We start from the raw sequence: 19,064 nt of genomic DNA, 5'->3' as shown, positions 1-19,064 counted from the left end.
CAGTAGGAAGAAAATGAAATTGGAACTCCCCTAAAACATTTTTCGTGATATGAATCTTAGGAGATTCCGACTGGGAGAAATTTATAACATCACGACAGATATTTATATGTACAGGTGTTCAATCGAGAACATTATTTTACCAAATCTATGACCTTATGTAAGCAAACGTGGCACGTTTTGTTGATAAAACGGATCAGGTAGCTTAAGTTTTCCAGTGATAACGTTCACCCCAATCTAGATTGTAAAGTACGTACGAGGGATAAAATAAAAGTTTATGAATTTTGATGGAATAAAGCACGGTATATGCCTGAATAATATAAAGTACTGTCGACCCTGCCTGGTAAGTCTTAGTCATAAATATCAATATCTTTACCCAGACGGCAAGATGTAATCGGTAATACTATCCATCACATGGAGTCAACTCTGAGTGATTGTAAAGACCACACAGTCACATCGATTATATTCATGTTCATCTCATTACAAAGGACAGGAGTTTGACCTATCTGCAGTTGGTGTGAAGTATTAATGATGATGTCTAATTATAATGTATTTTCATATTACAGAGTTATCCTTTCGGGTAGGTATCCATTGTGATGTCATAATTTTGTGAACGCGACTCACGTTGTTTTCCCTGAAAAAGTATGACATTCTCCGCTTAAACACATGACGTCACAATCAATACCTACTCACAAGGGCAGATAACTCTGTAATATGCAAATACGAAATAGAATACCCAGGTGAACAATCTGGAACTATTTCCTAATATAAAAATTCTCACATTGGAAATACTCGGGATAATGACAATTTAAAAATAATTCTACTGAAAGAAAATTGCATTTTATCTGTGTGATGTAAGAAACCAAATAAATATCATACAGAGATTTGAAAATATCGAATATACAAATGCTTTAAGCATTTAACTATCTTCATATGGAATCTATGGTCTATATAGATGCCAGAGCTTTGCAGACAATCTTCATAATGCGTATTTTGAAATATAAAGTGACAAGGGAATGTAAATATTTAAATTTAAACAACAACTTGCCATAACTGTCAGCTGCTTCGATACCAACATGACTATAGAAAATTTCGTTGTTTTCTAGAATGCTATTTAACCACAAATATAGATTCAAGAAATGTTTTAAAAGTTCCAAAAATCCCCACGAATATTCCCTGCAAAACACTATGCCAAGAAATCAAATATTGCCATTTTGAAATGAATAAGTAAGGTTATAAAACAATAGAAAATAACTACCAAGATAATTTTCAAATGAATATTGTGTGTTGTTCTAACTGAAATCCTGCTGTTTACCTTTTTTACTTGAATGTTTTTTTTTCACGAGAAAACAGTATATGGTGGCGCAGTGGTGTCGCTAGATTGTATTGAATGTGTAACCGTGTAACCGTGCATAAGATATACTAGCAGCACACCAGCAGGTATGAGAGAAAAAAATATCAAGATAGCAAAGGCAATATGAAAAGGAAACCAATAATTATAGTACTATAAGCGTAAGCGATCCGTATGTTGTGTAACACGCATTATCTGCTACTTGTCTATATAAGTCATCAATCGTAAATATAAAAAGCCCTGTGAGACGCTTATGAGTAATTAATGAACATTCATGAATTCATGAATAAAATTCAAGAATATTCTTTAATTATTCATTAATATTTTCATGCAATTCATGAACTTAGAAAACGTCATGAATAATTTAGGAAAAAATATTTCATGAACATTCATGAATCCTTTCAGTTATAAATTCATGAACGTTTATGAATCTCTTTTATTCATAAAATCATGAACATTCATGAACAACTCTGTCATGAAAATTCATAAAAAGTTCATGAATGTTTTCAGAATATTCATGAACTTAAAACCATCATGAAAGATCATGAATATTTATTCATGATAATTCATTAATTAATCATGAACTACAGCTCGCAGCCGTATGCACAAACAATTCATGAATATTTATGAAACTTCATACACTGGAACAATTCATGAATATTCATGAACTAGAGTCGTGTTCATGAAGTTTAATGAAAGCAAGTGGGAGTCAGCGGCATCTGAATTTCATGAACTCTACAGGGGGTCCAGGATTGAAATTTTCTATCAAACAAATGACAATTCTATTGGAATCAACTTATGACAATAGATATAATATATATTAATATATTACATCAGAAGACCACCAACAGTTTACTGTGTTCATTATATTTTTAACTGCCACAGATAAGTGCTAACAAAATCTGTTTTCATAGTTGTAAAGCATGATAGTTTATATGAGCAATTTGATTCAGTAACATTTGACAAAATTTCACAAACCAAAATCTATGCATAATCACTATAACAATATGAGTGTGCAACAATTTAATGTTGAAAAAGAACTGCAGATATATCAAAACTTGCTGAAAAGTGTTCATCTGTGCTTAAAGAAATCATGGAATGGAGTAATCCGTTCACGTGTGTGCCAAAACTTCCATTTTAAGAAGAATAATGTTTTCCTTTCCACGCGCCAGCAGATACAGCAGCCATTTTGGATTGTGACTGTTCTGGCGGGAACTGTATATAGAAGTCATGTGACTCATATGGTCATGTGACAAGTAATGTGACTTCAGTGGATATTCATTAAAATTCATCAAAATGAATGAAATAGTATATCACGAATCATTTATGAAGTTTTATGCATAACTAATATTCATTAAAATTCTTAAAAAAATGAATGAAACATTTACGTTCAGTCAATATCAGTCATGCATAAAACTTCATGGATAATTCTTGACACATTGATCATGTATAATCATGAATGTTTCATGGATTCATAAAACTTCATGAAGAGTTCATAAGAGTCATTTAATGAATATTCATGAACTTTTCTTCATGAACCACAATCTGCTAATATTCTTGAAAGTTCATAAACATTCATGAATACAAGAATACCATCTCGCAGGGGTAAGAAGACAATAATCAGACATAGCTACGTTGGTACGAGATGTACTACATGTATAACACTGTACTAGAAAAATCAAAATAAACTATTATATACTATACTAGAAGGCATTAATAAAAGAAATTAATAACCGTTTCAATTTTATAAAGTTTGGCTTGTTTTTGGTTTTTTCTCCAGATAATTCAGGAAGTGATTTACAAAACGTGCTTTTGTTTAAGCCTCAGTTTATTTCGTCACGGAAATGACCTTTAGATCCAGTCACCTACCCTTTTCAGTACAAGCTGGAGGGTATCCAAATAACAGTCAAATTTTGACCCAGGTTATAAATTTATCGTTATGTTTTTGATTGCCACCAAGTCAATATTTTACATGTCGTTGGAATTTTTATTCAAACTATAAATGAAATATGTAGTATACATGTACACAGGTCACGGTCACGTGACCGAATCTGGGTGGACATGGGACGTGGCACGGGTGTGTCGGGGTCATTGAGTGCACAAGATATCACAGGCCAATTCTAATAACAAGAATTATTAACTATATATTCCGGAAATATTACACCTTAATGTTTATAATGCACTTGCAATCATTTTAAATTCAATTCGACAAAATTTATTTGTGATTATCCATAGATATCATTCAATCCCATTTATATATATCTTCACAAAAATATCACAAAAACGTGAAAGATATGATTTAAATTGTTGACACACAATGTAAAATATGTCAATAAATTGCACCTGTATTACGATTCGGAACCAATTAAATTGCCATCATGATGTTACGGTCATAATAGGTAGCTTATCAAAAAGATAAGCTGGTGCAATCCTATTGAAACACGTGTCAAATGCACTCTTTCTACTTATGTATGACGTTACTTGGCAAAAAATAATAATTGCCTTATTAAGGCATAAAATAACTAATGCAGTTCTCATTTGTTTATCAGATATTTCAAATACCTTTTTGTTTACTTTATTTTAAAATCATATTCAATAATGTAATTGCATTAGTAGATAATGTCAAACGCCCCATAAATTTTGTGTTGTTGCATTTAATCTCTATTCAGGAATATAAATGAGTAATCCGTTTTATTAAGGTTAAGAAATATTTGAATTATTTGAAACATTCATAATATTAAATTTGATTTAAATTAGGTGCATAATGTAAGGGGTAAGGGTAAGGGGTATCAATTACAAGTTAATAGAACGCAATGTGCATAACAAAGTGTTCACAAACATATTGACCACGTACTGGAATATATAATAAAAAGTTCAAATATTTAATCATTTGAAGAAGTAGCAATATATGTAAAAAGGCATGAATGCTTCCATACTTTCCATTTAAAACTACGTGTAGTTCTGCTGAACTCTATAAAACTACAAAATCAGAATTTTGAGATTCACGATTCGATGTTTTTTTTCCACAAAATTAATGGGACCTTGTAATATAACAAATTTAATGCAGATCAATGGTCTTTGATGTTTTATTCAAAAATAAGAAAAAAAAATCATAGTGTGAGGCACCATGCTAATTATGCATGGAAACAGTGATGACAATCTTAGTGGTATTTATTCAATTTAGCTTGTCAAGCTACATCGAACCCGATAGAAAAAAGTCGGGACGAGATATGATAATTATAGGAAACATTTTATGTATCGTATATATTGGCAAAGCTGAAGAAATGATTAAAGAAATTGCGTTAAATATTAACTAGTGTAATTTATTTTTCAACTATTGTTATGAAGAGTTCATTAACTGCAGCCTTATGACTGAAACATACGATGCTATATTATCAGGTTTACTATATTATCAACACAAATAATATACAATATACTAGCAACGCCAAACCACTATGTCAGTCAAAATCTTATCTCTAACTCCTTCAATTTGTAAAGAAAATATATACGGACCGAAGTATGGAGTTATCGTCCTTGAGTAAGAGTATTGACAATCTAACACATACATATTACATAACTCAATATTCAATCGTAAATGGTAAAATGATTTGGTGTATACAAATCAATTTCGTGATACCTCTTAGAGGCCAAACAAATGTAAACGCCTCTCAAACATCAAAGGGGGACGTTGTTGAGACCAAAATAGTGGAATACAACCAGTCATTTATTCACTAGGAGCATTATTGGATTAAGTGAAGTGTATCTTCGATTGATTGAATTGGTTTTCGTCGTCTGGCTTTTTAGGTTAGTTGTACGATAACATGACTTTGTCTGTTCGTTATTGACCCAGTACCTCTGCACTGCTTACGCTATTGAAGACCAGTCGTATATATATCTATATCTCAGAGCCAAACTATGTGTTTAAAAAAACTGTCTGTGTTTTGGTTAGACGTGCACGCAATAAAAGTACACGCGGAACCAATAGAACGTCAGAAACGTTCTAAACCCTCACCAATTCAGGTTTAACTTCAAAGTACTTTATAACAGTCGTTGATCTAATGTATGTGTATCATATGTCTAATTATTATATAATTAGCATATATGAAAATCAGTAAATGACAAGGATACCAATCACTCATATTAATACATTTTAGTATTTGTTCCCTATTGTGGCTTTGTATGTTATTTCAACATTTTAAGCGCGTTTAAACATCAAGAAACTGAACACTATTAAGACAACTGCACTGAAAACTTATACTTGTTACCTTTACTTGGCAACATTACATAATTTCTAGTCTAGACAAACGGAATATGATCCCATTTATCGGTGATGATGTTGAAGATACTGTGCTACTGTTTTCTTTATAAGTATTAAGAGTGTGATTTAAATCAACATTGCTGCTCTACGAAAAACAAAATTTCCTTACGACGGACTGTGCGCCAGGAATTTTATGAGAAATTCAACATTTTTACAGACGCTTTTATGATCATAGACATTTTCAAAAGTTCATAATGTATTGAATTTATCATATTACATATAAATTGTTTTGCATTTTAGTACCAACCAAACATTATTGTCAAAATCAGCTTGACTTAAGTATTTTCCAAAAAAGGTTTTTTTTGTGTTGGATTATATAAAGTAGTCTCAAACCTTTACTATTCACCAAAATGTCTTCTTCACATAGATTTTCCTTTTATAAATAAATATTGTTTGGAAATAAACTGCATATGCGAGATGACAGAGCATTATTAGCGCCCTGAAACATGAAAATGAAACCTTGTTGTTAACAAGCTAACGCCCAGTATAAACAAAAGGCTGAAACTTCCTAAGATACAATTGGAATTATCTTGTCAGTAATATGAACCACTCTAGGCTTTGTTTCCTCTTTAAGAGTAAAACCCTGTATCATAATTACGTGCTTGTGACTAGTCTGTATTATAAGGTGCTTCCTCCTTCCTAAATATAACCATTACAAAGAGTTAAGAAAAAAGTTAAGCGACGTTTGTAATCATATTTCCATTATTAATTAAATAGAAATAAAAACCGATACCATGTTTACAGTGTAGATATTTCAATTACTTAATAAAGATTCATGGTATTAATGTCTCAATGATAATGCGGAAATATAATAGCAATTAATATAATCATGTTGTTTTAGCGACAATGGAGTATTGAACAAAATAGTAATCTATGGAAAATATTCTTGAGATCAAAGCAAATAAATTATCTATTGCATGCCACGTTTCATAATTAGAATAAAAAATATACATGTATGTTGTTAGTGATCTTATAATCATCTTCTACTAGCGCTTATTTATATAAGTTCCAGGTATAAAAGTCACATTTTCAGATATACAGAAAAAACTTAATTACAGACAGTACCTGGTTAGAAGATTTCTAAAAGTGACCGTGCATCCGGCTTCATATCCTCAAGATGTTTGTTCTGCTGAGCAAGCATACCGACGGACAATTTCTTTTTTCCTTCAGTACAGCTCTGATAATGTGTAATATTTACTTTGTACCAAAGTGGAGGATTCTAAGTACCAGACGATCTGATTCGACATACCAAGACCCCAATATCTATGAACGAAGTCAACTTTTAAATGCGTGACGCAGGATAGGGTCTTATTTGGCCTATCAATATAAGAAACCACATAAAAAACAAACAAGAAAAACACACAAAAAGTCATTGACATGTACAATAAGTATCACAGTTATGATGACGTCAAAGAGACAAGATACAGCATAAATTATATCCAACTTTATTCCACTTTAAGGAAGCAAACCTACTTCAAAGGCATTTGATGTAGGTCTAGGGTGGAATCAATTCAATCCTGCACAAGTTATGGCATGTTTTGTTTTTTTTGTTGGCTTGGTCCTATATACAGCCAGGGTCGTTAAGGATGTTGATTATAATTTTATCCAATATGCATGGAATACAAAAACTGCATTAGGTCAAGAGTAAGAAAGAGATATTTGTTAATAAGGTTTTTTTAATTCCATTTAGAATATTTCTCAACGACGTTTGGTTTATTTATTTTTACGTCCTATTAACAGCCAGGGTCATGTAAGGACGTGCCAGGTTTGTTGGTGGAGGAAAGCCGGAGTACCCGGAGAAAAACCACCGACCAGCGGTCAGTACCTGGCAACTGCCCCACATGGGATTCGAACCCGCATCCCAGAGGTGGAGGGCTTGTGGTAATATGTCGGGACATCTTAACCATTCGGCCACCGCGGCCCCGATCTCAACGACGACAGTTTGAGATGCAATATCAAATAGTTTTAGCGAGGTCATGGGCTCTCAGTTCGGTTGCTAAAATCTTGCCGCTGATCCTTACAGACAGAGACTTAAAATTGAGTGACAAATATTAAACATCTCTTTTCGTCATGTGTATCCCCATGCCTGTTATTAAAAAGCTTGATTATCTCAAAGACATCATATAGTTCTAAATAACCATTAAGAACCTAAAGCACACCCCTGTTGACATATTCTTAAACAAGAAAATCCGTGGAGCTGAGACTAAGATAGAGGGCCGTGGAACGGTGTTCGGTACCGGCGGTCCATTGGGGGTCCCGAATTGTCGGTTCATGATAAAACGACTTTGCAGGGGTTGCTTACTTGTTACTTATAGTAGTTATGTGAAAGCTACACGTTATATCTAAAAAAACAATGACACCTTGTTCATTGTAGCTTTTTACCTTGTGTTTTTATCACTGTAAGGTATACATAAAAATAGGTCTTCACGTCTCCTACCTGAGGAGGATTTTGAGTGCTACCTGTGTGCGTATGCCTTTGATGATATGACAATATGACACGCCTCCTGTACCACTCCGCCAAATAAAAGAGAACCAACAGGAACCTTTGACGAAAGGTTCTCTCTTGATTATGTCAGAAAAAATCAAAGGTCAAATTTTGTTCAAACAATTTGACTCCCGCTGAGAGAACGAGTTAGATATATCAATACTTTAGCCCCACTGTTTCTATAGCCGAGGTGCCTTGGCTTGACTTTCCAGTTAAATACGGTGACCACTTTCTCAATTTTACACCGATTTATCTGCTCAACGAGGATAAGCGCAAAATCAATTTCAGTAAAGCGTCGAACTAGCCTTGACCTCAGATACACCTAAAATAAACACGGAGGCGATTTGCCTTCATCCGGATATTGATAACTGGACACACTTACTGATATACGACCTTAAAATAGTAATTTGAATATCATGCTTGTGCCCAATATGTTTGGTCTGTCCCTATGAACGATTTCTGATGACGTAGGCTTATCAGGGGTATTCATTCGACGCTTTATAAGATGTTTTGACTGGTTCTATTCCGCGTCATCCACACTGTCCAAAATTAATTTCAGTCATTAGTAACTGTTATGCAGTATATAAGAGAGGATAATGATGCGTTGAACGTTTTATGGTAACATGTATTATGTGCTACTATACCAGAAGGGACAACATTACCAGTCATTTGTGAACATCGTCTTATTTAACCTTCTGCATTCATTATGTCTACAGCTACACTATATGTTGAGGGGTCTAACGCATATTAACGTTTTAACTGGATGATAGATGTTTTAAGTTATATTTTAATACAAAGACGTATAGCTTGTGTCTATTCGAAGTTTGTATCGCAAATTTCGCGATGCAATATCCTGAAATGTCAAAACCTGAAATATCAAAATTGCCACAAACTTATTTCAACTGAAATTAATCAGACATTTAAAAGTTGCAAGTTATGCTGTTCATATATGAAGTAATCAAATAATATAGCAAAAATAGCAAGAATTTGACAGACTTCCGTTTATATTATCTATAAAAGAAATTTTACCGTCGGTGGAACTAATTGTAAATGACGGATTTACTGGATAATTGATCGCTGATAGAAAAAGAACATTCTGAAATAACAGTATGACTCATTGTCAGTAAAGAAACTTCACAAAGTGAAGAGAAATTCTTCGATGTTTTTCTCATTTTTTCTGACGTCCCAAATTGCGAAGTCAGCAGGTTCTTGACTATCTCTGAACTATCTCTGACAATGCATTGCATTGGCTAAAGATATTTTTTATGTACTCAGTAAATGCCTCGCAGTGTCATATACACTCCAATTAAACTATGCAAACATTAGTTCTACCGTTATGTTAAAGGTGACTATAAGCAAAAGTTATATAAAGTACGAAGACTTAAGATGTTGTTATGTGCTATTCACGAGTATAAATTTGACGAAGTTTGTAGTTTTGACTCTTGATAGAGGCATTGATGTACCGTTATACTTCTGACCTTGCTCTATGCTTTGTATAGTATATATTCATTTGCGGTTTTAAAGTAGGTCATATTGACATTTTAATGTGTTTCGCATGCATGATGTACGAAAACTAAAATGACAAGGCATGACATCTAAATTATGGATTCTATATGGACAATCGACAAACAACAAGTTATTGAAAACGTGTTTTATCTAGTTTTCGTTGATGTTGATATCGTTGGTATCGTTTTAAAGGTTGTGTTATTTTTCATTTGTGAGCTAGTTGCAGACCAAACTGTTGCCTTTCAGAAGATGCTTTTACTATGACACATACTAGATACAGTTCATAAACATCTCAAAAAAGGATAGAAAACGAGACATTAATACTTAAAAAGAAATAGAAATCAAATGTATGCTGAATACATTAATATCTACATGTAATGCGTGACGTAAATGAATGCGCAGTTAACGGAACCATTCATAGTACTACTAAGTATTTTTAGACATTCCCTATAATGACACATCAATTAGCAGGGCAATATATAGTATTAATGGCCTACTTACCGTATTAGATATTCCTCTTAAGATACTTGCAATTAGTCCTCACAAGCACATACATTTGTAATTGTCGATGGGGTACTGATGCACAGAAACGTCCCAGTAAGATGGATCAGTGGTCGGTATTAAATCTTGTTAACACAAAATTAAACCCAATCACACGCCTGATCAAGATTCAACACGCAGACTGATTAACATATTATCAAGAAAATTTAAAATTGATACGGTTACTTAACTTTGTTGACGCCCCACCGTTGTCGTAAGTATCTGAATATATAATCCGTTTACTCTGAGACTTAAGGAACAGTAATCGAATTGACTTTGGTTAGACAAAGGGAACGTTTTATGCTATCTATACAGGTAAACATGTACAAGGCTGTTTAGCTGTCAGTTAAAATTAACCGTGATCGAAGGCAATTAAAATTATCGATTTATTGATCGCTTTCTGTGGTGTTAAATGTCGCGTGCGCTGAATGGTTTTTGACAGGGTGATGTTATCCAAAGGAACGGTACCTATGTTGTCTTGGAATTCCCGACTCCGCTAGCGTCGGGTACTGGTCAATATTTGGTATCAAAGTGATGGAATCTGCTTGTACAATCTCCTAGATGATCACACGTATCTATCAACACCAAAATTTGTATTCTCGTTTGATAAATGATGTATTAGTTCACCGCTAATTGCATTTTCTGGTGCCTAATTAGGATACGACCACGCAACATTAATGAAGATCAACAAATCTTGAAATATTTGACAATTAAAAGCATGCGTTCGACAAGTTACGTGCAAATAAAAGGATTTGTTTTGAATTACATATTAGTGTTGAATTAAAGATAAAAGGATGTTTATTAAAAACATGGTTGTTTTTTATCATGTGGTTCAAAGGTTATATACAGGTCAGTTGATTGTTCGGACATCATTGGTATCCTACCTAAACATATGTTAAATACCCTGTTCACACGAAACAGGAAAATGTCAATTAGAAAAAGACATTTTAGTTCAATTATAACTATGATAATTATAGCCATTTGCTTTATTGAAATGTCAATTATGCAAAGCAGTCAAATGGTCGTTATTTTAATGTTATAATTATCACAATAGAACATGTTTGTCCACTGTTGTCCATTCTCACTTCACTGACCAAACACATAACTGAGGTCAGTCAAATTTACCCGAACACAAGTATTGGTTGCCGTGAAAAAAGGAGATGTGTAGATACACTTTAATTGTATTTGACTAGTCCTCAACTGGAACGCATCATACAAGTCAAGGCTTTTACTCATGAACCTTCAAACAAAAAGTAAGACTTACATCAAGATGACAAAAATATCGACCCAGCCTGCCTTGCATTTCAAAAGATCAAATACTTCCCAATTCGACCGGTGACATCGCAGCTCGACGGCGAGCCAGGGCGTTTCCTTGGCTGTTTAGAAATCATTAATTGAAGTTCTTATGCTATGTAAACATATGTTTTATGGTATTCCTAAGTAAAGCTGAAATGGGTTGTAAAGAGGGAGATCACCCTCTATTTACATGACCACCTTTACAATTACATTATCGGGACGTTTTCACATACAAACACAAAACTGACTACTATCTGACGCTTCTGTCCACACAAACACATCGTAAGACTGCCCATTAGGCGTCTTCACTGTCAATATTGCTTCAGATGTTTTATTTGAATCCCCAGAAATAGGAGTAATATTAAGAGTAAAGTTTCCTGTGGCACCTACTATTTGCTACAAAAACAAATGTCACGTCATAAATAAATTTATATTTTTAATGACAATATTTCATCAATATTTCATTGGCTATACGGCATTCGTGTAAAATATAGAGAATAAGAAGGAGGGAAATGAAAGAAATTTGGTAAAGATGGAACACAATCGGACATAATGACGAACTACGAGGACGTATACCACTGACACTGTACCTCTGAATTTAGATACTTTCTGCGAAAAAAGAAACTTTAAGTTTCAAGACTTTATGCAATACTTCTTATTTACTATTTGCAGTATACTATTGTGTAAAAAATAAGCCCTTGTAAATGACCTGTTGAAATGTGATCTGATAAAAAACACTGTAACACTGTCTAACAACAGTGCTTAGGGAAAGTACTAGTGACGTGTTTGATTAATGTATCAATCACAGGGATACAGGTAATCCAATTTCTACTTTCGCTTAAAGATGCTCCACCGCTGACAGAGCACAAATGGTATTCATTATTTGAACAATGATTGGTGTGTAATCGTGTATACATATGCCTAATTAACACAGAAAATAATATTAAATAATCTATTTCGCCTTTGGTGCATGGGGAATCATTACTTCATTCCATATATGATATAGTGCAACGGAAGTTTTTCGGGATGCAATTAATTATTTTTCATATTTTTAACTTGAAGTAAAATTAGAAGCTCAAACTTTTCAATGGTGGTAATGGTGTAAAGTAAGTAATTTTTGTAACTAAAGAAAAATACTAAATCGTCTTCTCCTGTTTTTGATGGTGAAAAAAATACCATTTGTCAGCGGTGGAGAATCTTTTAAGCAACAGGCCCAACAACCAATTACCAGCAATAAAGTTAAATTGAATGAATGGAATGTCTAATCATGTACTTTGTTATTAGCAACTTGCATTCTTCTTTGTGTGATATCTGGACTCCAAACCTCGACTGTTTTAAACATAATATAGTTCAAAATTTCACAGACATGTTAATAGATAAACTTAACTTAATATACGTAAGTGAAATTCATTAACACACTCGCGATGACTACACGCGTGACTAAATCTGACGTCATTATGCAAATTTATTAATACAATTAGCATAAAAGTCGATATTTCTAATATTTAACGTCTGGTGTGCAAAGCCTGATTAAATTAAACTTTCATTTACTATTGGGAATGTTTTTATGTCAACATATGACGCCAGTCAGAGGTTTCGACATATTACTGAAGTGAATGTAAACATACAGGTCTGGACCTCTATGACCTAGACATATTTGTATCAATAATTCAATATTACGAAGATAAGGGTTTTATGTCATAAATTTCTAGTATGCAAACAGAAACCTCAATGATCTCACGCCCAAACCATATAATGCTATGACTACTTTCATCTTTGCCGATATGAATACATACATGCATATGTGCATCTTTAACATATATCAGTGTCTACAAGGTTGACATCTTTGGTGTCCGCTACATTACTGACTAATGGTGTTCGTGATTAGCAATGATCTTTTTTTTTACATTTAATTACATGTGTCATAATCTAATAAATGAAATATGATCTACAGTTTGTTTTTAATACTTTAAAACAGATAATATGGAAGAGGACCCCAATTTACATGAGGCTGCCATTACACTAAATAACATCTATAATTTCTCGTCAAAGAGCGGTGAGACAAATTACAATCACGACAGACAGTAATTAAAGACAAAACAATGTATATAACACTTCAATTAATCTATGTGAAATGTACATAAGGGTTATAAGACAATACATCTGTGGTTGAGAAAATCTGTTTACAAATGCCCGAGGCGCTACCATTCTACGTGTGGTGTATACGATAGCATAGTTTTATTACTTATTAAATAGTAGAGGTGACGATATCAACTGAAATAAAAGTCGAAAACATTACGTATGTTGGGAACAAAAACAATACCGTTGACATTCCTGACCCGGACTTCGATGACAAGTGACGTTGGAGTTATGCATATATGCGAATGTAATACAATGTAAGTTGGTATGTTAAAACAAGGACGTATATGAATAAATATATATCTTTATAAATCTTTGGTTAAAAAAAAACAGAATAAATTATCTAATAGGTCGTACATTTACACATATTACAACACTGATAAATTCTTAAAGGGAAATTCAGATAAGTTTGCAGATTTTTTTGGGATGGATTTACCAACTTGCTTTCAAAGGTATTTGCATAACAAATCATGTTGATATTTTCATCATTAGGCTAAATATACTAACCAGACGTATGTTCGGTAACTCTTAATCTATATCGAGGATTATATATGAGGACAGGAGTGAGGACAAACATCGAAGCGACAAATAAATAAAAAATAATGTCAAAAGTAAAACCTCCACGACACGGTTAACAAATAAAACCACCACGATCAAATCATATTGATTCTATTCCTATTTTGTATCACAGTAAAACTAAATTTACTTCTGAAGTTATACCATGTAACAAGCGGTCAGGTTCAAAACATCACTTAAAGCTAGGTAGACCTCGTGTTGAATCATAAAGAGGAAAATCGCATAATTTTATTACGAATTTTAGAAGCATAGAGAAAGTATGATATTACAACCATAAAGTACATTGGAATTTGATAAGTTATTACTCCCTTGTCGAGAGGTGGTATCACTTTTAAATAAGCAAATTGTTTAAAGGATAAAAATTGTCATGGTAAGCTTTGAAGATAATTCAACTTATTTTATCAGCGAAATACATTGTGACAGCCATGAATAGATTAATCAAACGCTTAGCTTATATATTTCAATATATTTCTAAAATGAGTCACGCGAATACACCAATGGAATTTTATGCTAAAAAAACATCACCGAGTGTATCACAATCAATAAAACACCAAAATTTCTAAAAATAGAGAAAAAGTGTATTTATGTTAATAATTTTTCAGAAATTCAGATAACCTTAGAGCCAGTAATTTGAATACACATTCGAGATAAATATGTATATAAAAATCATGTATTACTTTCATATATCAAAAGCAAACATATGCTGTAGGGCCTAGTTTTTGGTCTGACCAGATATAGCTTCTCAATATGAATACGAATATCAAAATATCTAAATGAGGAGCACTCTTTAACTTGTATCCTCGGGTGACCGTTAGATAAATAGATACTCCACTTCATTAGTGCTAGGAGGTATTGGAAGGCCAATGACCCCCTGGAGAACAACACTGCCCTACTGTAACTTTGACCGATATTCGTCACCTCATTAGTAAATCATAACTGGACAGTTCAATTTATTTTTACGTTTTTAACCCTCCTATTAAAACCCTGAATGAAAAATGTCTTGAAGTACATAACCATAAATAAAAATGGAAAAGTTCCTGGCAAATACTAATTTTATTGGTGAAAAAAATGAACTATTTGCACTTAATTTACCCATGATTTTCATGAAATTAAATAACTAGTTAAATTTTCAAAAAATATCCTCGTCGATTGTGACAAATGGTATCTCTAAAAGAATACGCATTGTTATTTCCGGACGAAGAAAAGATTATGGCGGTCATTGAAGAGGAACCAATTTGAGAGAGTCGTCAAATATTTACCAAATTAAAGAAATATTATTTGTTCGTTAGGATACCATTACCATCGTTAGTGTTTTGTCACTATTTCGTTGTACTAGACTTAAGCGTGGGTAGTCCTTTCTGAATGAAGAGCTGTTAACCGCTGTTGTAATTCTTATGTCCACCAAAGAAAGACCACTCTCAAAATGACCAAGGGCTATCGAGTGGTCACTCTATAACAATACATCTTGGTCAGTTAGCGTTAAAATGGATCAACACCACTTGTAGACCGTATAAATACCAGGTAAGTAACAATTGTGTGCCTACCTATTACGTACATGTAAATGCAATCATAGGTATTCACACCCACAGGTGAGAATAGGTCTACAAGTACACAAATACACAAACACCTATATCAATCGGTAAACAAAAACTACTCATCCATTATTCCCTGTGACATGCAATCGTCAATAAACACTTAACTACAACGACATAACAATAGAGACTTTACAATGTGCTGTCACAATAACATCGGGATAATGACTTGTTTAGTGGTTATAGATCAATAGATTTATCAATTCCCGTCATAATTAACGTATCAGTGTATATCAGTTATAATATGTCATTCTGTGTGAGCTCAAAAATATATTCATAATTCTGTTGTTGATTTATATTCAATTAAATCCTTAATGTTATTTTTGACAGAGTTGAGACAACTTCTGTATGGGATGTTTGTAAAAAGTATTTTTAAAGATGTTTTTAATTGAAAAAATATCAAAGTAATTATAACGCATGTCAAAATATTTAATAGCAATTATTATATTTTCTATAAAAAGAGAAACTGCAGGTGGTCGCCCACCCAAATTTATGACATAATTACGGAGAAATTAAATTACAATTTATGTAATACGCTTCTGCATTTATTTCATTCAAGTGAAAATGAAAATAACATCGATAAACAGAATGATTGATTACAATAATAGCCGTGGGATAGCCTGAAAACGCCCATTCGGTAATTTAATGACAGATATAGTGTATTTGACCACAATGTTTACATTTTACACTCTATCACCTAACACTTATATCTTTAATCACCAATTTCATGCTTCTGAATACAATTTAAATTATGTATTCATCATATCAATTGTCACAGAAAATAGGAATGATTCGTTAAAGACATGCTTTTTTCATATTCAGTAGATATTTGCCGTTATGTAATATCAATGAAATTAAGTTGGCGTCAAATATAGCGTAATTGAATCTCAGCGTTATTAAAACAACTTATAAAAGTTTTCTTCTTTATAGCTTTTCATCGAAGACGGTTTTAAATTTGCCACATACTCTAAAGCTACTGCTATGGATTAATGCTGTGAGTTCATATTCATTAATATAACAACGTATTTCTTTTCGTTTCATTTTACATATGCACACTGTATTTCAATGTCTATACACAGGGATGTGTTATTTTTTACAAAATAAAACAGAAAAGCAATTACCAAGCACTTCGATAGGCACTGGATACTTTTACAAGTCACCACTGACAATCAAATTCCTAACAACGTAAAACATTGAGCGTAACATGGCGACATGTAACCTGGGAGTGATACTATTTCATCCCCTACAATAATTCGGGTTAAGACAGAACACCCATTATTTGATTTAAATTACAACTTAGAAATAATTCTAAATTCAATTTAAGCAAATTATTGCCCAATTTTACGAGAAACATTGAATGAAGCACTGTCGCATTCTGTAATTGCCTATACAAATCCTAGAAACCAAACTGTGCACCACTACCGTCATGTCTAGCAGAAAGTGGTTCCTGTCTTAATAAACATCACTTACTGCTTACTCAATTATTGAAAACAAATGTTTTCTCTGTGGAATGGTGTAATACTCTATTAAACTATTTGAAATGGTAATTTATTTGGTCTAGACGTTGCCTCCCGGGTTGAACATGTACTCAGTGCTGGCTACACCACCCGCGTGGCTTCATACATAATCTTACCGAATTTGTTACATTTCAATCATCGTTCATGATCTTTATTGTTTTACACATAAGTTAGCCTCTTAATCGAAACTCTTTTTATACAGCGACAGTACAGTATAAACAATTTTGAAATTTTATTATAAACTCAACTGTAATTACAGCTCTTTACAAACCATTTTCTTTTATCCTATGACCTACCCATACCAACATTTAGTTTCTCTGCTGATTGGTCAATTAACAGCACTAAGGAAACTGTCTGTACTAGACATCTGTCAATTTATGTATCTGATTTGATATCGGACTGATTCCAGAAACAGTCTTCAACATCTTAAACAGTGTATGGCTATTTCTGGTTTGTTTTGACTGGAACCTCAGACGCGGAAATGCCACCAAGGTCGTTCGGTCAGGAGATAGAAATGCTGACATTGCAAATAGAAAGTCAGACGTATTGCCAAATATTGGAGATTAATCGAAGAGTTTTTATATTGATAACCGTGAATAGCGATAATATCTTGTCTTGAAAGTCAATAATGCATTTCACCTGCTGTGAGACACAGCCCATGTCATCTCTATCTTAATGACACAAGATAATCAATTAAACAGTGTGGTGATATGCTAGCAGTTTTGCAAAAACAGCCAAATATTCGATGTAGACAACGCAGATAACACAGAAATGTCATACAGATTAAATTAAAAAAAAACCACTTCACCTTGTTTGCTCGAACTATTATTAACTCTAATATTTCTTATATATGTCTCAGTCTTCTGTTGGTATTTTTCATTATATATTTAATATGTACAACATGAATTTTCAGATAACTTGTATTCAAAATTTAATAATGATCTAATCAAATTTGAGTTTACGATATTTTACTGTATAATTCCGGATGCTAAAAGAATTCAGTCGTCGGATTTACCATCAGTGAAACTGTAAGTTAAAAAGTTTCACGCGATATTAACCAGACATCCCAACTCCACGCGCTGCACCGGAACATTGAGGTACTGGTCGATACACGTGATTTCCTACAGCGACCTCTGGTGATTAATTTGACAGGCAAAGTTTCAGGAGCATGATTCTATCCAATATGTCAATGTCTCGTACGAACGTTTTCATCTGGCGCTATTCACAAAGATCTAATACATGTATATCAAGGATGTAACACATCATGTATGTTCAATACTGAGCATGTTACATTCTAACAAAAAAAGACTGGATTCTTAAAGCGTTGTCTGCTCAAAGTGTCTTCGATTACGTTTTTCATGAGGCACGAGTTATTTTGGAGTCGAAATGTATATTAATTTCGATTTGTGAATATACAAAACAAACAAAATCACATTTTTCTATGAATGCAGTCGTTTATGACTTTCATGAAAAGTCGTATACATTGAAAGACAGTTTAATTATAAAACAATAGTTTTTGACAGACGTTTTGCCAAGATAGTGTGAAGGAACTGAAACAAAAGCACTCATTCTGTTTTATCATCTCCATACTACCTCACCATCAACCATAATGGTATTAACTAATTGGAATAGACATAGTACTGATATCATTTATGAAGGAATTTCATCAAAAAGGCTAATGAGTAAACTAAAATAATGCAATGGTAAGATTGCTATGACATGCATGAAACATACGCATGAAAAAATA

General features: G+C 33.1%; 1 protein-coding gene across 1 annotated transcript in view; it reads right to left on the bottom strand.

Moving 5' to 3' along the window:
• LOC138327587 (uncharacterized) overlaps nucleotides 1-10,276 on the bottom strand; it is a 104,578-nt gene extending 94,302 nt beyond the window's left edge. Inside the window, exon 1 of the mRNA XM_069273785.1 lies at nucleotides 10,159-10,276. The gene's annotated coding sequence lies outside the window, so the exon portion shown is untranslated. The remainder of the gene's footprint in view (nucleotides 1-10,158) is intronic.
• Nucleotides 10,277-19,064: the final 8,788 nt, after the last annotated feature.

The sequence above is a fragment of the Argopecten irradians genome, chromosome 7 (assembly GCF_041381155.1).
Source record: "Argopecten irradians isolate NY chromosome 7, Ai_NY, whole genome shotgun sequence".
NCBI lineage: Eukaryota > Metazoa > Mollusca > Bivalvia > Pectinida > Pectinidae > Argopecten > Argopecten irradians.
This window is presented reverse-complemented; position numbering and strand designations above follow the sequence as displayed.